The sequence below is a fragment of the Bos taurus genome, chromosome 14 (assembly GCF_002263795.3).
Source record: "Bos taurus isolate L1 Dominette 01449 registration number 42190680 breed Hereford chromosome 14, ARS-UCD2.0, whole genome shotgun sequence".
NCBI lineage: Eukaryota > Metazoa > Chordata > Mammalia > Artiodactyla > Bovidae > Bos > Bos taurus.
In genome coordinates, this window is record NC_037341.1 from 10,693,229 (window position 1) to 10,717,287 (window position 24,059).

The 24,059-nt window shown below is 41.4% G+C and overlaps 1 protein-coding gene across 12 annotated transcripts in view; it reads left to right on the forward strand.

Moving 5' to 3' along the window:
• Positions 1–24,059, forward strand: part of CYRIB (CYFIP related Rac1 interactor B) — a 147,762-nt gene that overhangs the window by 61,850 nt on the left and 61,853 nt on the right. Inside the window, exon 1 of one of the 12 annotated variants that reach the window (XM_025001482.2) lies at positions 1,724–1,770. The exons of the other annotated variants lie outside the window; for them this stretch is intronic. The gene's annotated coding sequence lies outside the window, so the exon portion shown is untranslated. Of the gene's footprint in view, positions 1–1,723; positions 1,771–24,059 lie in introns of those variants that run through there. 12 annotated transcript variants of the gene reach the window in all.

Genomic DNA, 24,059 nt, shown 5'->3' on the forward strand with positions numbered 1-24,059 from the left:
TTATTTAAGAGTAGGTATCCGTGTATCAGACAAATGGATCAGAGTTCTTGGATTGTGGAGACTGTTCTGTTAGCATCAGTGTTTGCAAAACATCAGCGCCCTGTGTTCCATTGAAATTGATGAAGATTATAGTGGATACAGTGTAAGACCCCCAAATCATCCTTAAGTAAGATAATTAAGGTAAAAGTTTGAGGCCTAGGACTCTTGCCCTTAGTGTGTGCCTTGATAAAGCCACCTGCTCTCTCCATGACGCTCTTAACCACATTTCTTTGTAATATGGCCAATATCACTTGGTCTTCATGTAACTCAAGAGCAAGACAGAAAGCTACATATGGTTAAGTGCTGCCTTCTATATCTGAGGCAAGGAGTGTTTGCTTGGCTACCTATGGTAAGGCCCAGATCACTACTGGGATCTTACCTATTTGACTAGAACAAGGGTTCATAATCAGGGTTTCATAGATAGGCTTCCTGGATCCAAAAATTTCCTGAAATTGTGTGCAGTTCGTTTGCCTGTATACATTAACCTGGAGAGAAAAGTGCATACTTTTATGGGATTTTCAATAGAGATCTTGACCTCAAAATGTTTAGGACCATTTACCTTCATAGTTACTATCTGCTTAGCAGTCAAATTGAAAATACCCCTGGGAGATGTGATCGTTATTTACACTTTGGCATTAATGAAAAAAATCTGAGAGTTTCATAACGGTATTAGGATGAGCTAGCTAGATGGGATGTTCTTGTTTTCTAAGTAAAGCGGGAACCTTTATGTTCAGAGTGAAAGGGGAATTTGGGGAAAATGAAGCTGCGCCCTCTACCACATCCAACTTCTCTGTCCATCAGATAGCATTACCCAGACCAGACCCTAGAACAGAGTCTCATTTATCTGAAAGTGCTCTGTGTAGCACCATGCAAGTCTCAAGTGGCGCCTGATCTCTGTTCTCAGACTGATTATTTAACACCTCCCAAGGGCGTCTCCATGATACCATCGCAGGCGATAACGGTGTACCTCTCGGCTCTGGGGAGCCTGCCAAGCGCATCTGCAGTATCTGGGAGTTTAAGACTCAATCAGCACCTGGCGGAGAGGGAAAGGCGTGCCCGACTTTGATGGGTTAAGCAGAGTCCAGATCTGCGAGTCTCGAGTTCCACTTTCTACCATTTCTGAGCTTACTGGCCTGAGGCAGGTCACTGTCACCTCTGAGCCTCAGTTTTTCCATCTGTAAAATGAGAAGGATGCAAGACGCGGGTACACCCAGAAGCCATCTCGGCCTTTAAGGTTCTGCCCCTTTAAGGAGGGCGGGGTCGCGGAGAAGGTAGCCGCGCCCCCTTCCTCTCCTCGCGGAGTCCTCCCGACCACCTGTCTCCGGCCTTGCCCCGCCCCCTAGGAGGGGAGGGGCTGGAGCAAAGGGGGCGGGGAAGGAAGACTGGGTTTACCTTGCGGGGCGGGCGCGCGGCGCATGCGCACGGCCGGACAGGTCCGCGGCGCCCTCACTTCCTGGCATTCCCCCTTCCCCCTCCTCGCCGTTACCCTGTACATCCGGGTCATTTGCCCTCCCCGCTCGGAGGAGCCGCCGCCGCCGCTGCCGCCGCCGCCTGGCTCGTCGCGGCTCCGCCACAGGGGCAGGTGCGGAGGGGCTCCCGGTCCGGCCGCCGCCGCCGCTGCCCCGCTCCGGGCCCGGGGCTCCCCCTAGCGCCGCTGAGGAGCCGCCGCCGCGGCTCGAGGAGGGCGGAGGAACGGGGCTGAGAGAGAGCGCCTGGAGGCTCGCGCGGAGGGTGAGTGGTTTATTTTTTTCCCCTTTTCTCCCCTTCCCTCACACCCCTGGCTCGCCTGCTCCGCGACCCCATTTTGGCGGAGAGGCGGGCGCGGTGGAGCCGACGCGGGGCTTCCTCGTCCCCCGCACCCGCCCCCACCGCCGTCGCCGGGGGCCCGCCCCGGCGCCCACCCCCGGCGCTGCGGCGGCATCTCCGCCGGCGCCCCGGGCCCTTCCTCCGCGCCCGGGCCGCCCCGGCGCTCATTCATTCGGTTCTGCCTTTCTCCGCCCCTGCCTCCTTCCACTCGCGTCTCCGCGCGTGTGCTCGCCGTCCCCTCCCGTGCTCAGTCCTGCCTCCGCCCGTGACCTTTGGCTCCTGGGCGCTTCCCCCTCCCACGTCGATGGTCGTCCCCCGGCTCGGAGCTCCCACCTCCCTTTCCTCCCAGCGGCCGCCTTCCCTCCCTCCCTCTCTCCCGGTGCTGGTCCCCGGATCCACACCCCCTTCTCTCTCGGACTCCGCCACGCCTCGCCCGGACACGCGGCCCTCCTGGTCACCTGCCTTGAAGTTGGTGCCCCGACCCCTTCCACCTGTGCCACAAGACCGTCCGACTCAGGTGCTGCGTGGACCTCTGATCCGTAGCATTTAAAGTCCCAGTTCTCAGTCCTAGGGTGTGGTCTTAGCTGTGTTTCCAAAACATACGTTTCTACTATAATTATCCAAATGCATGACTGTCAAACTGTAGTGGAAGTGGCACTTGCTGTGTGTGTGTGTGTTCCTCTTGGTTATTCTGGGTCACACCAAACACGCCGCCCCGCCGGAGGAGTGTGTGAGTGATTTGCTCTGAATGTAAAATTTGGCCGAAGATTGTTACTCTTTCAACTCCTCCACATTCCTTCTCCCTCTGTTCCATGACTGATTTGCAACATTACCTGTTAATACTGTTTGTTGGTGAGGCTTCTTCTCGGCTCATCTGTCACCAGCAGTTACTGAATGTCCCCCAGTGTGCGGAATACTGATGAAATAAATGCCTGAATTCTTGCTCTGCTACAAAATGCCATCCTGGAGAAGACAAAGATTTGGGACATTTGTTTCCACTTTCTCTCCCCCCACCCCCCGTAAATTTATTGAGTTTGAAATCTTTTTACTCCTTCATGTGTAATGTGGAGAATGTGTATCAGTTGTGTGTTCTTATAGTCTTGCCATTTGGAAGACTGGCATTCCAGAGGAGTGTTTTGTATAGCTCAAGGAATTTCAGTCACTTGGGTGTCCAGAGACTTATTGCAAATCGTTTTAGACTAATGTATCAAGAAAAATAAACTGATCCTTTCAATTCTTTAATTATACTTAATAATAGAAACAGAACCTCTGTGTCTGGAACAACTTGGTAATTGGGGCTTATTTGATAGCCTGCTTGTAAAGTGTTGCAGTTAACTAAAACTGCCTGATTCAGCATTCATAAAATGAAATGACAGCAGTTTTTCTAATGTGACATTCATAGTTCATAATAATGAACTCCAAGGAAGGTCCTTAGTCCTGAAGTGCACCTTCCTTCCTGTCAGTTTGATACAGTTGCTGTCAATATTAATAGCATTTGTCTAACAGCCCTATCTTCTGGCGAGGTAGGTACTAAAAATGTGGTTGGCTCTTTGTCCCCTGTCAGGTTTTGGATGACCACTTTAAGCACTAAGATTACTTTACTTGGAGTCAAGTAAAGTAATTTTTTTTTTTTTTGCAGAGCAATTTTCCTGGGTAATTATACAGTTATGTAGCTACTTGAGAAAAATCTCATTTTGTAAAATGGAGGATAAAAAGTATGAATTCTGGATTATTTGACAATTGCATCAAGGCTAGATTTTTCTCACCTAAGAAAAAATGGTTGGTCAAAGGAAGGCATGATTAGTAAATTGACCCTAGTCGCCCCAGCAAAAAATACAGTTTCAGGTGCTGAGTAAAACTGAGTGAATGTAGTTTATTTCTGATAGATTCCAAGTGACATTTAACAGCAAACTTAAGATTTATTTCTCTAAACTTTCCCCTTCAAATGGGTGAAAAAGTGTCATTCTTGAGGTTATTTGATTCATTTAAAGTGGTCATTTACCTTAGTAAGTAATTGAGCAGTAGAGACAGATGCTTATTTCATTTAATCCTGGTCTCCTTGGGGAAAATATTGTACTGTCACTTTTATGAGGTTACTTAACTCATTAGTTATTGATGCACTCAACTGTTAGAACATATAATTTGCTCTTTTCACTGTTTAAGGAAAACAAAATTTCAGAATACTTAATTATATTGTTAGTGGCATGCCCACTGTTACTTTTGGTCTTTCCTTTTCTGTTGCTATAACAGGGTTTAGCACAGTGCCTGCCTGGTGCACAGTGGATATGCAATAAATGTTCTGACTAATTGAATGAATGGCAGGTTTGGAACAGTTAGACTGTAACATCAGTTTGTAATTAGCAAAAGTTTTAGAGAAAGATGTTGATTGCTCTCAGATGCAGTTTTCTCAGGTAACTTGTACATTTTGAGGATTGCTATATATAATTATTTTTAAATGCTTTGAAATCTTTGGGGAGAAACTACAATAGACATCAGTTTGTGATATGCTTTAGTTCAGTGAAGGGATATGTTCACTGAAAATGGATATTTGATGTATGTAGCTTGTCAACATTCATGACTAATGGTAATTCAGATAATTTCTTGTATATTTAAAGTTTCTAAAAATCAGCATAAAAATTCTTGAGTGTGTGAGCTCATCCTATATTATACTCAGTTCATTAAACAAGGTTAATTTTTCAAGGAGCATTTTTTCATATAGTAGAAAAGTGACGAATCTGATAATGTGGCAATGTTGACTTAACGTTTCAGTGGTGGTGATGATAATGATGTTAATGGTAACTAACACGTACCTAGTGTGTGCTACTTGCCAGGCAGTGTTGTAAGATATTTAATCTTTACAACACCCTAATTCTAATAGGTGGTAGGATTGCAGACTAGGAAACTAAGGTTAGGTAACTGAAGGGACACAGAGATAGAGGACTGGGTGTGTGCCCTTCATTATTACTCTGTAATAGTGAACCCCTCTGTGCCACATTCTCCACACAACCCTGCAATGTGTAGGTTAATTCCTAGTTAATTCTTAAATAGCATTAGGAAAGTAAGGCTCAAACTGCTTAGGTAACTTGTCCAAGTACTTGCCCAAGTAGGATCAAGAAGGCTGGCATTTCAGCCCAGGCCTCTGCGACTTGTAGTCTTCACTAAAAGTATTTCAAAGTACTAATTTGAGGTCCTGTATTTTATGTTGTATATTTAGAAGGCATACTTACTTAAAACAGTGAGTCTCCAAACGTTTTCACCTGCCACACGGGATGGATAATGTTCACTCTTCTCTGCTGCCTGTGAGCATATGTGTTAACATGTCAGTTGCTCAGTCGTGTCTGACTCTTTTCAACCCCATGGACTATAGCCCACCAGGCTCCTCTGTCCATGGGAATCTCCAGCCCACCAGGCTCCTCTGTCCATGGGATTCTCCAGGCAAGAACACTGGAGTGGGTTGCCATTCCTTTCTCCAGGGGATCTTCCTGACTCAGGGATCCAACCCAGGTCTCCTGCACTGCAGGCAGATTCTTTATGGTCTGAGCTACTGTGAGCTTATACAGGATTATAATTTCCTGTCCACTGGCTATAACTTCACCCCTTTCCCACTCACACAAGTATACTGGAATGCAAATGAGTGACATTTGTAAAACTTTTTAAACAAGGAAATCATTCTTAGAATTTTGATCCTTTAACTATACGCCATTTCTTGTGACACGCCCCACATCCTGATTGTGGTACGTACCATGGGTGAGAATGGCTATTTTCAAAGACACTGGGTGATTTTATTTCAGTAGAAGACCTAATGCAGAGATATATTTCTGTAGCTATTTTAGTTTATTTTGAAAAGATGATGTCTGGTACTGTTGTATACAGCATTCTGAAGCTTTCAGTCCTGTACAGTCATTTTCTGCCTTGTGGGTAATCTCTACTTGATGTGTTCTAGTCGGCGCATTATGTCAGCTCTGTGCTAAATCTAAACTGATAGACACCTATCACTGTGTCTGTCTACATTGTGCCCCAGAATCTTTCTCTCAGTTGTAAATTAGCATGTTCTCAGATAATCCAAATTACACTGAATACTGAGGTCAGTTTCAGAAAACACCAGGAAAAAAAATGTCATATTCCCAGATATTATTACTTGGGATTGTTGTTTTTGTTCAGTTGCTGAGTTGTGTCTTACTCTTTGTGGCCCCTTGGACTGCAGCTCACCAGGCTTCCCTGTTCTTCACTGTCTCCTGCAGTTTGCTTAGATTCATGTCCATTGTGTTGGTGATACCATTCAACCTTCTCATCCTCTGCTGTCCCCTTCTCCCCCTGGACTCAGTCTTTCCCAGCATCAGGGTCTTTTTTCAGTGAATCGGCTCTTTGCGTCAGGTGGCCAATGTATTGGAGCTTCCAGTAGGTTAACCCTAACCCTATTAAGCTTCAGTCATTCCAGTGAATATTCATGGTTGATTTTCTTTAGGATTGACTGATTTGATCTCCTTGCTTTCCAAGGGATTCTCAAGAGTCTTCTCCAGCACCACAATTCCAAAGCATCAATTCTCCGGCACTCAGCTTTCTTTATGAGCCATCTTTCACATCCATGCAATTACTACTGGAAAAACCATAACTTTGACTGTATGGACCTTTGTTGGCAAAGTGCTTTTTAATATGCTGTCTAGGTTTGTCATAGTTTTCCTTCAGAGAACAAGTGTCTTTAATTTCATGCCTGGAGTTATTATCTGCAGTGATTTTGGAGCCCAGAAAAATAAAATATCTGTCACTGTTTGCACTTTCCCCCTTCTATTTGCCATAACGTGATGGGACTGGATGCCATGATCTTAGTTTTTTGAATGTTGAGTTTCAACCCAGCCTTTTCACTCTTCTCTTTCAACCTTATCAAGAGGCTCTTCAGTTCCTCTTTGCTTTCTATCATTAGAATGGTATCATCTGCATATCTGAGATTATTGATATTTCTCTCTGCAATCTTGATTCCAGCTTGTGATTCATCCAATGATGAATTTCAATGTGATGTAGTCTGCATATAAGTTAAATAAGCAGGGTGATAATATATAGCCTTGACATACTCCTTTCCCAATTTGGAACCAGTCCGTTTTCCATGTCTGGTTCTAACTATTACTTCTTGACCTGCATACAGGTTTCTCAGGAGACAGGTAAGGTGGTCTGGTATTCCCATCTCTAAGAATTTTCCACAGTTTGTTGTGATCCACACAGTCAAAGGCTTTAGCATAGTTAGTGAAGCAGAAGTAGATGTTTTTCTGGAGCTCTCTTGCTTTTTCTGTGATCCAGTGAATGATGGCAATTTGATCTCTGATTTCTTTGCCTTTCTAAAGCCAGCTTGAACATTTGGAAGTTCTTGGTTCACGTACTGCTAAAGCCTAACTTGAAGGATTTTGAGCATTGCCTTGCTAGCAGTGTGAAATGAGCACAATTGTACGGGAGTTTGAACATTCTTTGGCATTGCTCTTCTTTGGGATTGGAATGTAAACTGACCTTTTTCAGTCCTGTGGCCACTGCTGAGTTTTCCAAATTTGCTGGCATATTGAGTGCAGCACTTTAATAGTGTATCTTTTAGGATTTGAAATAGCTCAGCTGGAGTTCCATCACCTCCATTAGCTTTGCTTATAGTAATGCTTCTTATATTTCTATATTTGGGATTGTTTATGCCATTTTTCTGTTCTTAATGTGGGTAATGGAGAATTAAAGGCACTGATTTAAATGAAAACGGAGATTGGCTACATCTTGAAGTGGACTTTTATAGTTTGTTGATTTGTGCTCTTCTTTTTGGCTGCACCACAGGGCTTGTGGGATCTGAGTTCCCCAATCGGCGATCAAACCCAGGCCTTCAGCAATGAAAGCCTAGAGTCCCAAACCACTGGACGCCAGGGAGTTCTTGACTTGTGCTCTTATTGGTAGAGTCTCCGTGTAAAATTTTAGTATGTATGGACAAAAACATTTAAGTCCTGATTTGCTCTTTCCTGATAGTATTAATATTCTCAGATTATCTGTAAGATATGAATAACACTATCTTTGCTACATGATTCCCAACACTGTTGTGAGATTTTTGTATTTATTTCAGTGCCGTATAATAGGGGAGGAAGAATGTAATTTTATTGAAGTGATGCATTTTTAAGTTGAATGATCATTAAAATTTTTTTGTTTTGATATATTTCTTTGACACCTGGCACAATATGTGGTATATGATTGCTATTGATTACTCAAATAGTTATTGAGCACATAAGCAGGGTTACACAACAGTGAATAAAATGTTAGTGGTCCCTTTTTAACAGTAGAAGCAAAGACAGAGGAGAATAGATAGTATGAATTTAGTAGGTACTTAATCTTATGAGCCAGGATAAACACCCATCTGGTAATGTCATCTAAACTGAGATCTGAAGAGTGGACCATTAGTCAGTCTGGCAAAAGGAGAAATGTATGGACATAGAAAGGAGAGGCCAAAGCCTGGAGATGAGAAAAATCCTGTGTATCTTACAGACAGTTACTGGTTCTGTGTGGCAGTACTGCAGGGTATGAAGGAGATATGGGAAAGAAGTGGACAGGAAGTGTGCTGTGAGGCTGGCTGGCTGAGTCATGTTAACAGGTTCAGGGCAGTTTGGACCAAAGGCCACTGGAAACCATTATAGGACTTTAAAGGGGGTGAGAAATACTCATTTATTTTTTCAAAAGATTGTTCTCAAAGCTTTTGGAGAATGGATTAAAGGTAAAGTAAGACTGGATACAGTTGAGCAAGTTCAGAGGCTTTTGCTAAAGTCCACGAAATAACTGATAGTAATCAGTGCTCAGGTACTGACAGTGGATGGTCTGGCAATACAGAGTTTATAGATGTGGGCTCCACTGAGCCTATAACTTTGTGTCCAGTGGTAAAGTAGAGGATGAGTTTCCCCAGAGGGCTCTCCACCTCTTTTTCATGTAAAGTTGAGATGTTGTGGAGCTAAGGCAATCCAGATATATTCTCAAATACTCATTTTCAGTTGACTCTCCATCTTGTTAGTCATTGAGTATGAGCTGACCCACCCCAAAGTAGAAGCATCAGACTGGAACTCATGAAGCCTCCCTGAGTCAGGCTTTCTGTTTCCACAGGAGCCCAGTAGCCAGCTGCTTAACAGAAGCAGTTGGCCTGATGGCTGTGTCAGGGAGGCAGAAGAGTCCATCCTCTCAGGGGCACCGCCAGGTGGCACCTTTATCAGAGGCTCCAGTCAGTAAAATCCTGAGTCACAGAGACTTGTCACCAGAAATGGTTCTTAAGGCTTTGGAGCCTCAAAGGTACTAGCACTTCCCTGCATGCAACCCTTCCTAATTGGGAGAGTTGCCTCTGGGACTTACAGGATGGGGAAGTTCATCCTATACCATAGGATGGATGTAGAGGCAACGACTGGAGGACTTTAAAGTGACCCAGAGAGCCTCAGCCATAAGTCACTTCATTTCCCTTCCCTACTGTAAACGCTGCCCACACCCTACTCACTGAATCTGGGTATGGGACGAGATCAGAGAGTGACCACGTGGGTGTCTGTGTCCAAGAGAGCCATAAAACTTGAGTTCTTCTCTAAAGTTTCCTGGCCAGCTTCTGAGGGGTATGTGTGGTTTTCTGGGGGTCAGGCAGACCTCAGTCCTACCCCTTATTATTTTCCTCTGAAAAGCAGAAGAATTTGGGAGGAGGAGTAGAGAGGGAGAGAGAGAAGCAGGGATGTAGTGGAGAGCAGCTCTGTATCGGTAGTCAAGGCTTTGCATTCCCTTTTGGTCATTCTCTTGTAATTCCGCCAAAGGAACTTCTTTTCGGTCCATCATCCAAAGCTCTTTATTTTCAGCAAGGTAGTCTTTACTTACACAGTCTATTTTAGCTCTGGGGCCTCTGGCTCAGCAGTCACAGCTATTCACCTAGAGACACAGGACTTGTTTGCCCATTGTCATGACACATCCCTTCCTCTGCCAGCCCAGGGTAGGATGAGTAACAACCAAGTCATCATTTCAGTGCCCAATTTCAATCTGACTTCTCAGTGCTCAGCTTCTAAACATGAATTCAACTCCTTTCATTAACAGGGCAGTGGATTCTTATTCCTGCCTTCTCGCCACCCACCACTAGAATAACTCTGAGATTCCAGTGTGTCTTCTCATTTCCCAGAACTCTGCCCTCAGGGACCTTTATCCTCTCTCTTTGAGTCCTGGCTCTGTCAGTATCCCATTCATGTTGCCAAAACTGTCCAGAACCATGATGACCTGAGATCCTATCCTGCTTGCAAGCTAGTAAGTTTCCCTGCTACAGTTTCATGGATGCTGGTAGAAGACATGAGTCCCCTGTGTAAGAGCTGAAGGATAGTTGATTCCTCTCAGTAATATTAATAGCAATAGCCAGAGTATCAGCATTTGTAATAGTGTAATTTCCTGATCCTCGGGTACCCATAGTGGCCCATGTTATTGGAGAGAAGCCCTTCATTGAGGGAACCCAAATCTTTTGTAATGAGCAGTAAGCATGCCTGTCCTTTGCTCTAGAGGGAGTCATTGTTTTTATTTCTCAAGGCTGTTTGCTCCACAGATGACCTTGAAAATATAGTCCAGAGCAAAAAGACAGTCAGTACCTCTGCTTGCAGCATGTTAAAAACACAGACCTATAGAAAGTTGTTTCCCAACATACGTAAATTGTATTTCAGTAAATCTGACTTTAGAGAGGTAGCTGACGTTTAGTAAGAACACAATATGTATATTTGTTGGTGTTCATTTGGTTGACCTGTTTTTGAGGGCAAACCTCTATGCAATGACTTCTGTGAATTTTAGGATTAATTTTCCCCAAGGTAAGTTGCCAACTAATAACATGTACTTAAAAATTAATGTGTAACATGTTCAGATACCTTTTGATTTGGGGAAAAAAATTACTTGTGATCTTTAAGGATTTCAGGAACGTTAAAGTGAAATGTGAGAAAACTTGTAGATTGATGCAAGGAGTGGGGTTATTTTGCTTTTGTTTATATCAAATTGTATTACAGTTCAGTTCAGTCACTCACTTGTGTCCGACTCTTTGTGACCTCATGGACTGCAGCACGCCAGGCCTCCCTGTCCATCACCAACTCCCAGAGCTTGCTCAAACTCATGTCCATAGAGTTGGTGATGCCATCCAACCATCTCATCCTCTGTTGTCCCCTTCTCCTGCCTTCAATCTTTCCCAGCATCAGGATCTTTTCCAATGAGCCAGTTCTTTGCATCAGGTGGCCAAAGTATTGGAGTTTCAGCTTCAGCATCAGTCATTCCAGTGAATATTCAGGACTGATTTCCTTTAGGATTGACTGGGTGGATCTTCTTGCAGTCCAAGGGACTCTCAAGAGTCTTCGCCAACTCCACAGTTCAAAAGCATCAATTCTTCAGGGCTCAGCTTTCTTTATGGCCCAACTCTCACATCCATACATGACTACTGGAAAAACCATAGCTGTGACTAGATAGGCCTTTGTCGCCAAAGTAACATCTCTGCTTTGTAATACGCTATCTAGGTTTGTCATAGCTTTTCTTTCAAGGAGTAAGGTCTTTTAATTTCATGTCTGCAGTCACCATCTGCAGTGATTTTGGAGCCCGAGAAAATAAAGTCTGTCACTGTTTCCATTGTTTCCCCATGTATTTGTCATGAAGTGGTGGGATGCCATGGTCTTAGTTTTTTGAATGTTGAGTTCTGAGCCAACTTTTTCACTCTCCTCTTTCACTTTCATCAAGAGGTGCTTTAGTTTTTCTTCGCTTTCTGTCGTAAAGGTGGTATATTTATTTTTTGTTTGTTTTTGTTAATATGTTTGATTTTTGAAAGGTGAAACCTTCCCTACACCCTTAACTGTATATGCTACTTCCACGCCCTGAATATCCTATGTGTGACAAATTCTGATGACATTTCCATCACTGATAGGGTTAGACAAAGTGCTATCACTAGCACTGATGTTATTTTTTGCACTTGTTTTGTGCTTCTAGTGTGACACAATGTTTGCTAAGAGCTTCACAAAATACTTGGAGCCCAAAGAATCTGTCTGTAATGGGGGAGACCTGGGTTTGATCCCTGGGTTGGGAAGATCCCCTGGAGAAGGGAAATGTTACCCACTCCAGTATCCTGGCCTGGAGAATTCCATGGACTCTATAGTCCATGGGGTCACAAAGAGTCGGACATGACTGAGCAACTTGCACACACAGTCACAAATATTATTAAGTGAAAGTGAAAGTTGCTCAATCGTGTCCAACTCTTTGCAACCCCAAGGACTGTGTAGTCCATGGAATTCTGTAGGCCAGAATACTGGAGTGCGTAGCCTTTCCCTTCTCCAGGGGATCTTCCCAACCCAGGGATCCAACCCAGGTCTCTCTCATTACAGGTGGATTCTTTACCAGGTGAGCCACAAGGGAATCCCAAATATTACTAAATTTAATTTTAAAAACTTGCCCTGAAACCATGAGTCGTAGGTGATCTTCACTATCACGGATGAAGAAACTGAGGACTGAGAGGTAGATATGATTGCTTAAGAACACACAGCTAGAAAAAGTTGAAGTTTGGCTTGAAGCACAGCCCTGTAATTATGTTCTTACTCCCTGCCAGCTTGGGTTGCAAACACAGTGTAAGTGAGGCTTCTTTTTCTTAGATTTTGAGATCATGTAGTTATAGGAGGGTGAGAGGCCAGTGTAGTTAGTTGGAGAGAGGCTTAAACTTGCAGTTTTCATATTTGTTTTGTTGTTAAGTAGTAGGGCTCCATTTTATCGACTTGCAATTTCTAAATCGTCCTTTTCAGTTATTTTCTGTAAGCAAGCATTCTTGTGGAGTATTGAAAGCTGACTTTCTTTGCTGAAAATTGTTACATTTGAACTTATTTTGACTTAAATATTTAATGTGTTCTGGTGTTAAGTAAGTATATTTACCAAGTTGTTTTTGAAAGTACAGAGAAATCAGCTTCATGTATTCCATTCGTTTGCCTGAATGTGTACATGAATTTAGACTGGGATATGTAAAATGATCTGCTCGGTATGTTGGCATTAGTTCTGAGTTGGTACTGGGTAAAAGTAGGTTGATGCCTACAACTGAGAGGCTGAAGCGTTTTGGAAATAGTCTTTGGTAAGTGGGACTTCCTATATTAAAATGTGAATATAGTTAAACTAGAGCTTCTTCTTTTTATTTATAGAACAGTATGTTGAAGCAATAGTCAAAATATGTAGCCTGGGGTGGGCAGCCCTCTGCAGTGGGTGTGCCTAAGTTCCAGTGCAGTGTGTGTCATGGTGACAACTGGCCGTGCTCTGGCTTTGGTATGTGTCCCTGACCCTTCTTAGTAGTCTGTTAGCATATTTAATGTGGGTTTTTTAAGAACTTCGTTTTAGCTGATTTTCAGTGTTCTTTCTTTACAAGCAACTTTTAAAAAACGATAGTGTATCCTAGTTTTATTAAAATCAAATTTAACTTTTTAAACCATTCTCAATTTGCCTAGCTTCGGTAGGTAGACAGCTTATGCATTTAAATAATTTTTAAAAATATTTAAGCACCTCAAAATTTCTTCCTAGTTTAGGTATACAGGCAAAGCTTTTTGTGAAGTCCTTTTACGGCGTCTGGTCTCTCAGACCCCTTCTAAGGTCTTATTTGGGCCTCACAAGTGAAAGATGGAAAAACAGTTTTCCAAAAAGTGTGACTGGTTTATGGTAGTACAGCAAACTGTCCTCAAGTTATAAAATACGGGTAAAACAGGTGTCCTAAGACAGTCTGTCCCAGGCACTTGTTCCCCGCTTGTAGCAAGGTCACATTTTTTGTACATCAGGGCTTCTTAACTAATTTGCTGTGCCTAATCTTTATATACACTCTTTTCCCTCATCTTCTGTAAAATGGGAACTCTTAAGTAACCTCGTCATGAGTTAGTTGAAGATACTGAAAAAGACTGCTACTGCTAAGTCGCTTCAGTCGTGTCCGACTCTGTGCGACCCCATAGATGGCAGCCCACTAGGCCCCGCCGTCCCTGGGATTCTCCAGGCAAGAACACTGGAGTGGGTTGCCATTTCTTTCTCCAATGCATGAAAGTGAAAAGTGAAAGTGAAGTTGCTCAGTCCTGTCCGACTCTTAGCGACCCCATGGACTGCAGCCTACCAGGCTCCTCTGTCCATGGAATTTTCCAGGCAGGAGTACTGGAGTGGGGTGCCATCGCCTTCTCCGCTGGAAAAGACTGCTTGGAACTATTTGGTGAAAGTTCTTGACTTAATAAGGAAAGAGAAAAAACTTGTCTTCTGAGGTTGCTAAGATCTAAGGTAAGAGCAAATCTGTCTGTGAAATTGTGAAGAAGGAAAAAGAAGTTTATGCTGCTTTGCTGTCATACCTCAAACTGCAAAAGTTATGGCCATGGTGTATAAGTTCTTAGGGAAGATGGGAAAAGGGTTAAATTTATACAATAAGATACTGTGAGAGAGACAACATTCACATAACTTTTATTACAGTATATCATTCAGTTCAGTCGCTCAGTCGTGGCCGACTCTTTGCGACCCCATGAATCGCAGCACGCCAGGCCTCCCTGTCCCTCACCAACTCCCGGAGTTCACCCAGACTCAACGTCCATCGAGTCAGTGATGCCATCCAGCCATCTCATCCTCTGTCGTCCCCTTCTCCTCCTGTCCCCAGTCCCTCCCAGCATCAGGGTCTTTTCCAATGAGTCAACTCTTCGCATGAGGTGGCCAAAGTACTGGAGTTTCAGCTTTAGCATCAGTCCCTTCAATGAACACCCAGGACTGATCTCCTTTAGAATGGACTGGTTGGATCTTCTGGCAGTCCAGGGGACTCTCAAGAGTCTTCTCCAACACCACAGTTCAAAAGCATCAATTCTTTGGCACTCAGCTTTCTTCACAGTCCAACTCTCACATCCATACATGACCGCTGGAAAAACCATAGCCTTGACTAGATAGATCTTTGTTGGCAAGGTAGTATCTCTGCTTTTCAGTATGCTATCTAGGTTGGTCATAACTTTCCTTGTCTTTATGATTGTATTATTATTCATTGTTATTGTTAATCTCTTACTGTGCCTAATTTATAAATTAAACTTTATCATCAGTATGTGTATATAGGAAAAGCCACGGGTGTGTGTAGGTTTTAGTACTATCTGAGGTTCCAGGCCTTGTGTAGGTTTTAGTACTATCTGAGGTTCCAGGCCTCTCTTGGGAGCCTTGGAGCATCTCCCCCTTGGATAAGGGGGACTGCTGTACCTACTTTTTTATCTCTATAGATTTTCCTCTTCTGGACATTTCTTATAAGTGAAACCATATAATACATGCTTTTGTGTGTGTCTGACTTTATTCACTTAACATAATGCTTTTGAAGATCGTTTGTGTTTTTGAGTACAGCTAACTTTTGAACTATGTAGCTGACCGTCTGCGCAATTGAGAATCTGTAACTTTACAGTCTGGCCTCTGTATCTTCAGTTCTGCATTCTTAGGTTCAGCCAACCTCATTGTGTAGTACTTACTGCATTGCATATTTATTAGAAAAAAGTCCACATATAAGTGGATCTGTGCAGTTCAAACTCATGTTATTCAAGTGTCAGCTGTATACACCAATAATTTGTTCCTTTTTGTTGCTGTGTATTATTCCATTATTGGATACATTACATTTTTTTTTTTTTAATCCATTTACAAGTTGATGGACATTTGGATTGTTTCTGCTTTTTGGTCACTGTGAGTAATGCTGCTGTGAACATCTGTGTGACTGTATGTTTTCATGTCTTTTGGGTAGATGCCTAGGAATGGAATTGCTGAGTCATGATAAATTTGTGTGGTTTTTTTTTTTTTTTTTGAAACTCCTAACTAGACTACCATATGAGAGTTTCAGTTTCTCCAAATCCTCCCAGCACTTTTCATTGTCTTTTTGGATTATAACAATTTTATTAGTTGCTGTGAAGTGATACTTTACAGTGGTTTGGATTTCCATTTCCTTAATGACTAACGTTGAACATCTTTTAAAGCCATTTTTGTATCTTTTATGTGAGATGTTTATCAAATCTTTTGCCCATTTTTTAATTGGGTTGTCTGAATTGGGAGAGTTCTTTACATAGTCTGGATCCAAGTTCTTTATTGGATACATGATTTGTAAGTATTTTCTCCCAGTCAATGGGACAAAAAGACAAAGAAAAATTGTCTTTATACTTTTTTCATTGTCTCTTTTGAGTTGCAAGGCTTATGAGTTTTAACAGAGTCAGTTTTTCTTTTCTTTTTAGATTTGTGATTTTGGTGCTGCGCCCAAGAAATCTTTGCCCAATCCAGGGTCATGAGATGTACTCCTCTGTTTTCTTCTAAAGTTTTTTTATAGTTTCAGCTCTTGCATTTAGGTCTTTGATCCATTTTAAATTAACTTTTGTGTATAGTGTGAGGAAGATGTCTAAATTCATCTTTTTGTATGTCATTATCCAGTTGTCTCAGTACTAGTTGTTGATGAGACTGTCCTTTCTCCCTGTTGAATTGCCTTGGCGTTTTTGTTGGGTAATTAATTGACCATAGATATATGGCTTTATTTCTGGACTCTCATTTCTGTTTCATTGGTCTGCATGTTTCCTCTTCTGCTAGTACCACATATTTTGATTACTATAGCTTTTCATACCATAATAATATAGCATTCTTCTTTTCTTGTTAAAAAAAAAAATACACTCTTAAATATTGAAACTATATAGAAAAGTAAAAGAAGACAGTAGAAATCACCATCTAAATGGTCACTGTTTTGGTGAACGTGTTTGCAGACACCTCTGCGCATATATGCATGTTGCCTGAGCACACAGGCACCTCTGCAGTCACACACAGAGGCGTGTCAGCATTTGCCCACACTCCTTGTTCTGGTGCACTTTTTGAGTGAATGCCTCTATTGTCAACTTCAGGAGAGAAATGACTGTTTTTCTTTCTTCAGGCACTTTTTAAATTCTGTGAGTTTTTACTGACATAAACGTCTGAGAAGAGTGAAGATGCTTTGGGATGAGAACTGTGAATGTTGTTTTCTTGGTCTCATGTTAAATGGAATGTATTTCTCACTCATCTGCTGAAAGATGGCCTTCAAACAAAATTTTACATGTGTGCTCTGTGAATGGATGGCAAATTATGTGTGAAACTTTGAAAAATTAATCCCCAGATCCAGTTTTAAATGAATTTAGTTTGCAGAAATCTTCTGTTAAGTATTAGGTAAACTTTTTGGCAGTTGTAACAGTGAGTGTGGAGCCAATAAATTACATATGTATGTGCAGTGATGGTTGTATTTACAGTCACGTGGGGGCTGATCCCTGCTGCAGGCTTGGTTTTTACTGAGTTATAAAGGAGTAGCGTGTTTGCGCTTTTGTCCTTGGTGATTTCAGCCTCGTAGACTTGATGAAACTGGGTCCTTCGCTACTTTCAGTAGCCATCGTGGAGCTGACCAAATTCATCTGAGTGTAGATCCACTTCCATGATCAGAAACTCCTCTGACATTCACGCTTTTCTTGCAGTATGATTTTTCTATGATGAATACATGGTTTAAAGTCACATTTAGAGGTGTTACAGATGTAGGAGACCATACAGATTATGCTTCATTTAAAAAGATTGAAATTTAATTTTGGCAATAGGGAACCATTAAAGAGGTTTTGACTTTGGAGCGTGACATAGACAGACAAGTTTCAAAAAACCACCCCGCACATTGGTTGGTTCAATGGAAATTTGGTGTTTGAAAATGTCATGCTTAGTCTATGGCCATATCACCCTGAATGTGCCCAATCTCATCTGAGAATGTCATGCTTAGGTTATGTGGGAAACTGGATCGCTCAATGAAATTATAAAAATGAGTGCTTTTTTTTCCATGATTTTTAAAAGTTAGAAGTTGAAATAAGAAATTTTCAGATGAAAAATAGACTCTACAGAATGAAAACCAGTTAGCAGTGACTAACTGGTGGGATTATAGATTTTTCTTCCTGCTTTTGGTGGAAATTTTAGAAAAAAATATTAAATATATTATGTAATAAGATGTTAAAATGAAGCTGTTTTGTTCTGAGTTTATCTCTAAGTCAGTAGATGCACATTTCTGAAATGAGTTGTAAGAACACAGTGCAGGTCCTGCAGGGCAAAGAGCCAGAAAATGGATCTTGTGACTTTTAACACCTATCCCATCTGTTGGTATATAAAGATTCAGGAAGTTAGAAATTGGAAGACTTTTTGAACCGAGAAGTTAACGAGTTTCTTCTGACTCCCCGTCCCATCTCTGTGTTCCCCCCACCCCAAGTACGGGTAGTGACTTGGAGAGCTTACTCAGCGATTGATTCGGTTCAGGGGACACAGTGGGTTGATGTCTGTCTCTCTCATGCCTGGGTGAAGGAGAGGCTGTTTGCTCTGGCAGCACATGAAAAGGACCTGTGTGGGTTCTTGTTCTTTGGGGCAAGGGTTACGTGATTCCTGTGGATCCTATGAGGGCCACTAGTGAGAGAAAGCCCATTGGAGCAAAGTGGTGTGGAATGGAGCAGGGAGTAGACGACTGGATGCCCAGAGCAGATGCATGTTCTTCATCAAGGGAATGCAGTGAGAGATCTCAAAGGGCTGGAGTGGCTGAGAGCGTGCCGGGACCCTGGAAGCAGTTCCTCACAGGTTGGCTCTATGCACTTGTGAGCTAAGAGAGTGCCTGTGTCCTAGAGGGACCCTTAATTGCCTCACCCAGGGTTACTAAGGTGGAAGGAAGAGGGGTAAAGTGGGGTCCTCTAATAATGCCTGCTAGCCTGCTTTTGGAGAAGGAAATGGCAGCCCACTCCAGTATTCTTGCCTGGGAAATCCATGGACAGAGGAGCCTGGCGGGCTATATAATCCATGGGGTCTCAAAGAGTCAGAAACGACTTAGCGACTAAACAGCAGCCTGCCTTAGGCAGAGCTGGGCATAGGGGAGAAACTGTACCCGTGAATGAAAATTTTGACAATTACACAGTGCTGAAGAGGGTCTGTTAGTTTCTAAGCTCAGTTTTTGTAACTTGAAAATGACCAAAATCATAATAAAAGTTCAGGGGCACTATCACCAAAGATAGTGAACAGAAAGTTGCTTTATGGTTATATCCCAGAGGTTCTACTTATTCGGGGTAATGGTTACTGTTGTTTTTCTAATAAGAAAAATATCAGTGAAAACAAACTTTTATAAGAAGAAGGTGCCCATTGAGACATTTGTTGTGGGTAAAACACTGCCTTTACGGCCAGGGATATCTCTGCTTGAGTCAAACCAGTGCCTTGTTAGCACTGACATGGGGGAAGTAAACCAGTTTTTGAGGTTAATTTTCATCATTTACTTTTCATAAAAGAGGTGACATCATCTGTTTTCTAGTGTTTTCCAAAGAGATTATGGTCTATAGCAAAATTCATGGTACACATAGGTACTCACAGATATTACTAGCGCTCTTTCCTCTCTGAAGCAGATGTTTCCTATAGCTTTAAATGTTCTTACTCCCCTTCACATATGTTTTACTTCCTCTAAATGTACTTCTTTAGCATACCAAATGGATTAGAGGATTTAAATGACTACTGGATACTACTATCAAGGATGTAAGAAGTGTGAGCTTTTAATATAGCTAAAAATTCAATTTTGAGTTGAATTGTGAAAGGTTTTCAGAAACAGTGAAAAGTAGTTTTACTTGTGTGTTAGTTTTTAGTGAGGAAACGTATGAAGTAGGGATCTAGAGAAAAGGTAGACCCAGCTGGAGAATTGTTTTCATTACTGTTCTTGGGGCTTTTTTTGGGGGGGTGCAACGACTTGGTTGCTCCTCGGCATGTGGGGTCTTCCCAGGTCAAGTGTTGAACCCATGTCTCCTGTATTGGCAGGCAGATTCTTTACTACTGAACCACCAGGGAAGCCCACGGTTTGGATTTCGTAAAGCAAAGAGAAGGCTTCTCACCCCAGCGAAAACACTTTGTAAAAACCAGTATCATTCTAGTGTTCCTATTTTCTCAAAACATGCATCAGTGTTTTCTTTTTCTGGAAAGCTATTTTAGTTTTTTATTTGATTGATACAGTTTAAAATGTTCTTGGCGTTTTGTCATCTCTTCTTTCTGGATGATGGTATACTTTAGTGTTCAAATTTTGTACTTTGAAACTTAAAGGGTTATTTTTAGTAATACAGGCACCTCTTAAATGTCTCAAAAAGCTGATTTATGTCACTTTTAATTTCATAATATCTTTATAGTCTGCATCTCAGAGTTCCATTTGTAACATAGTTAAGATTTGTTTATTTATAGGAATGGCTTTAAATTAGGAAGGAAGTTATAGTTAGCTTTGTATTTGAGTCCAGAATATTCTTCATAATTCATTCAAGCATCTTTGGTTGCAGCTTGCAGAAATTGACAGGGTAATTTGGATGGAAAAGGAATTTATTGGGAGGCTGGCAAGTAACTCACAAAACTGGCAGAGAGACTAGGAATGCAGCCTCAAAAAACTGAGCAGCAGTGCAAGGAGGGCGAGCCCCAGGAAAGACCGGCCCAGGTGATCGTCTGGTTGGGACACTGGCACTGGGCTCTTGCTGCCGCCAGTACGAGTGATTCCTCAAGTGTCCCTCTCTGGATCAGTCGGAAGCCATGGGGGTGGAGGTGCAGTGTTTGTGGGCTGGCCTTACATGACCTACACATTTGTGCTCGCGTGACTTCTGAGTTTTCATTCGGAGACCCTTGACCTGGCACATTTAACATGAATGGAACTCTTGCTTTTTTTGGTGACTTCAGTGGTAACGAATCCACCTGCCAATGCAGGAGACACAGGTTTGATCCCTGATTTGGGAAGATCCCCTGGAGGAGGAAATGGCAACCCACTCCAGTATTCTTGCCTAGGAAATCCCATGGATAGAGGAGCCTGGTGGGCTACAGTCCGTGGGGTCCCAAAGAGTCGGACATGACTGGGTAGCTGGGCACGCACGCACCTGCTCCTTCCCACCCAGGCAGGTGGTCTTAGAAGTTGTTCTGTAATTTGGATTTTTCTGTTTTATGTCTCCTTATAGATAGATTGAGGTTCAGCCATATTTGACAAGTATTTTACAGAGGGTAGTATTGAGGATGTCCCCATGTATCACATCAGAAGGTATACAATGATTGTCACATTTCTTGATGATAACTGAGTTTGATCCCTCATTTGAAGTGGTGCCTACCAGCTTTTTCTGTTTGTTTTTTCAGTCTAAAATACGTACGTAAAAATTACTGATGATATGAAAGTATTAATTATGGCAATTAATTATTGTGTTGCAATGATACATTCACTTGGTTTGTGGATATTAACCTGTTAAATCATTTAAACTAAGTGGTTTAAGTCTAGAAAATAGATAACACAGTACTAGCTTTTTATTTCTCTGCATAGGTTGGAGAAGATTTATTTTATTGATTTGTCTCCTTGTGTTTATACTAATGGTTGAGAACAACACTCAGATACACTGCTGTGAGCATGTACCACAAAATGGTATGTGTATATGTTGACAGTAATTTCAGGCTATGACAATTCCTCTTTACTGCATAATAGGCAACACGAGGTAATATACTGTGTATGCCAAAATGTGGAAATATTGATTATTTTCCACTTATATATCTCTGCAAAGCCTCTTGAAGTTAGGAAAAACAAAATTCCATTAAGGAATTACCAGCTGTTTTGAGAAATTAAACTGCATGATGTGATGCTTTTGTATTTGTGTGTATTGATGTTTTGTATCTGTTACATCCATTAGATAACATATGGCTACTTTCATTCCTAAGAGAAAAGCTGTTAAGATATGTAAGGTTTTTTGTTTTTTTTTAGAGAGACGATAGACACAGAAAAAAATCAATTTTATCTTAGGATGTGTAGCATGTTTGGACAGTGTTTTAAACGTAAAGCTTTAACACACACACTTTGGTCATTAAAGACTAATTTTTAGAATAGTACATTTTTTTCCCCTTATTCTTTGTTTATTCCAGTTTTATTGAGGAATAATTATCATATATCACTGTGTAAGTTTAAAGCATATGCCACAATGATTTGATTTCCATATATTGTGAAATAATTACAATAAAAGGTATGTGTCCTTTTTTGATATGTTTCCCCCTGGTTGTAAGTTCAGACTTGAATAGTCAATATCTGAAATTAACTGAACTCTCCAATAAGTGGAAATAAAAGACAAAGTTTAAACATGCATAGCAAATGGGATAATAATTGTTGAAAAAAATTGGCGTAGTTTTTGTTATTTAGTGTGACTGAAAAATCTTATCTGTTGTTCTGTGGGATTCTTGATGTTGCCTCAGTCTCAGTTTAACAAAGGTTTTTCTTAAGGACTTTTGCATTAATCTTTTCTCTGTCCCTTGTTAGGAATCAGGTGGATAGCAGTTAAAATGCCTCTTTTAGACACAGATGTATAGAACAGTCTTTTGGACTCTGTGGGAGAAGGCGAGGGTGGGATGATTTGAGAGAATAGCATTGAAACATGTATATTATCATATGTGAAATAGATCGCCAGTCCAGGTTCGATGCATGAGACAGGGTGCTCAGGGCTGGTGCACTGGGATGACCCTGAGGGATTGGATGGGGAGGGAGGTGGGAGGGGGGCGTTCAGGATGGGGGACACATGTACACCCATGGTGGATTCATGCTGATGTATGGCAAAAACCACTACAATATTGTAAAGTAATTAGTCTCCAATTAAATAAATTTTAAAAAAATGACTCTTTTAGGAGGAAAGAATATTCTCCTTTTCTAGGTTAATGGGTATGCTCAAAGAAATGCTGTAAAAATGTTTTACTTAATTTAAACTATCTAAAAAATATCTTTGGAAGTTGTTAGTGGTGGTGGTGTTTTTAAACATAAAAGGCAAAATCAGAGGTCATCACTTTTCTAGCTTTCTCTAACACTGTCCTCTAGGCATAATTCAATTACTTCTTCATGTGTTTTCCTACAGTATTTTATCCACAGAACTCTAGCATTGTGCTTGACTGCACTGTATGGTCGTAATTTATTTACCTGTCTTCTCAGACTGAGCTTCTTGAGGACAGGTCTTACATTACTCAGTATTTTATACTCTGCCTTGCAGGTGACATCTGGTGTTGGAAGTCCTTTTCTAGTCTTTGTCAAATTGCCGTTACTAAACAGGTTAGCATTATTTTTTAAAGAAGATTGTGTGACAAAGCATTTTTAAATGATTTTGAAAAAATCTACTGTTTGATGATTGCTTAAACAGTTAGTTGTGAAGTGATATTACGTATCAGGTATACAGTATATCTTCTCAGTGGTTATTTGCTTGCTGCAATTGAATTATTTTGGTAGCTTGGAAGAACCATTATCTATAAAACCATGGTGCCCACTTGAGAGTATTTTATTTAAAGTCTTCTTTATTAATTTAAATAGAGGAAATAACACATTTTTCTAAATTTTACTGGTTAGCCCATTCCTTTTTTTTTTTTTTTTTAAATGACCTCTCCTTATCTCTCATTTTTCTAAAGAAATCTTTTTGGCAGAACTGCCAATCTTATGAGGCCATAACTCTAAATAAGCCACATTTACTCTGGTACCCTTAAATCATTTATCATGTTGTTTGCTTAATTCACTCACTCACTCAACCAGCATATACACATTGGAGACTACAGAGTGTCAGGCATTACACTTAGTGCAGGAGATGCAATAACAGTGAACAGGCTTGCAGTCCTGGAAAAGAGCCAGACATTATGACTAGTGATATGATGTGTTATGGGGCCCATGAAAAACGAGTATTGTGGAATTTTCTCTTAAATTTCTATTATAATTGTGACCTGTAACAGTGATCTAGTATGGACAGAATTGTTTAGGACTTGTTACTTTTTACATATGCAAGTATCATTTCCACAGGAAGTTATTAGCCTCTTTGGGGATAAAGATTGGTTTATTTCTTTGTATCTCAAGCCTGGCTGGGGACACGTGTTGAACTGACAAACAGAAACTCTCTAACCTCTGGTGCTGCTTAAACTCTTTGGGCCTTGAAAACTACAAGAACGGCAGTGACAGCATCTCTGCGGAGGGAGTGCTCTTGGCCTAACGTGACAGGTTAAGCACTGGGAAAAGAGCCAGACGGTGGAATAAGTTGCCCCTCGAACTTTATTTCTGGGTCGCTCAATTTTATGAATACATATTATAGTCCTTTCTATAGATGAAGAAATTGAAACTTTCGGAGATTTAAGATTCTTGCATCAAGTTTAAAAGCTGAGGTTTTCTTTCTGTCAAATTACCTTACATGTGGATCTGTATTTTTGTCAGGAAGATG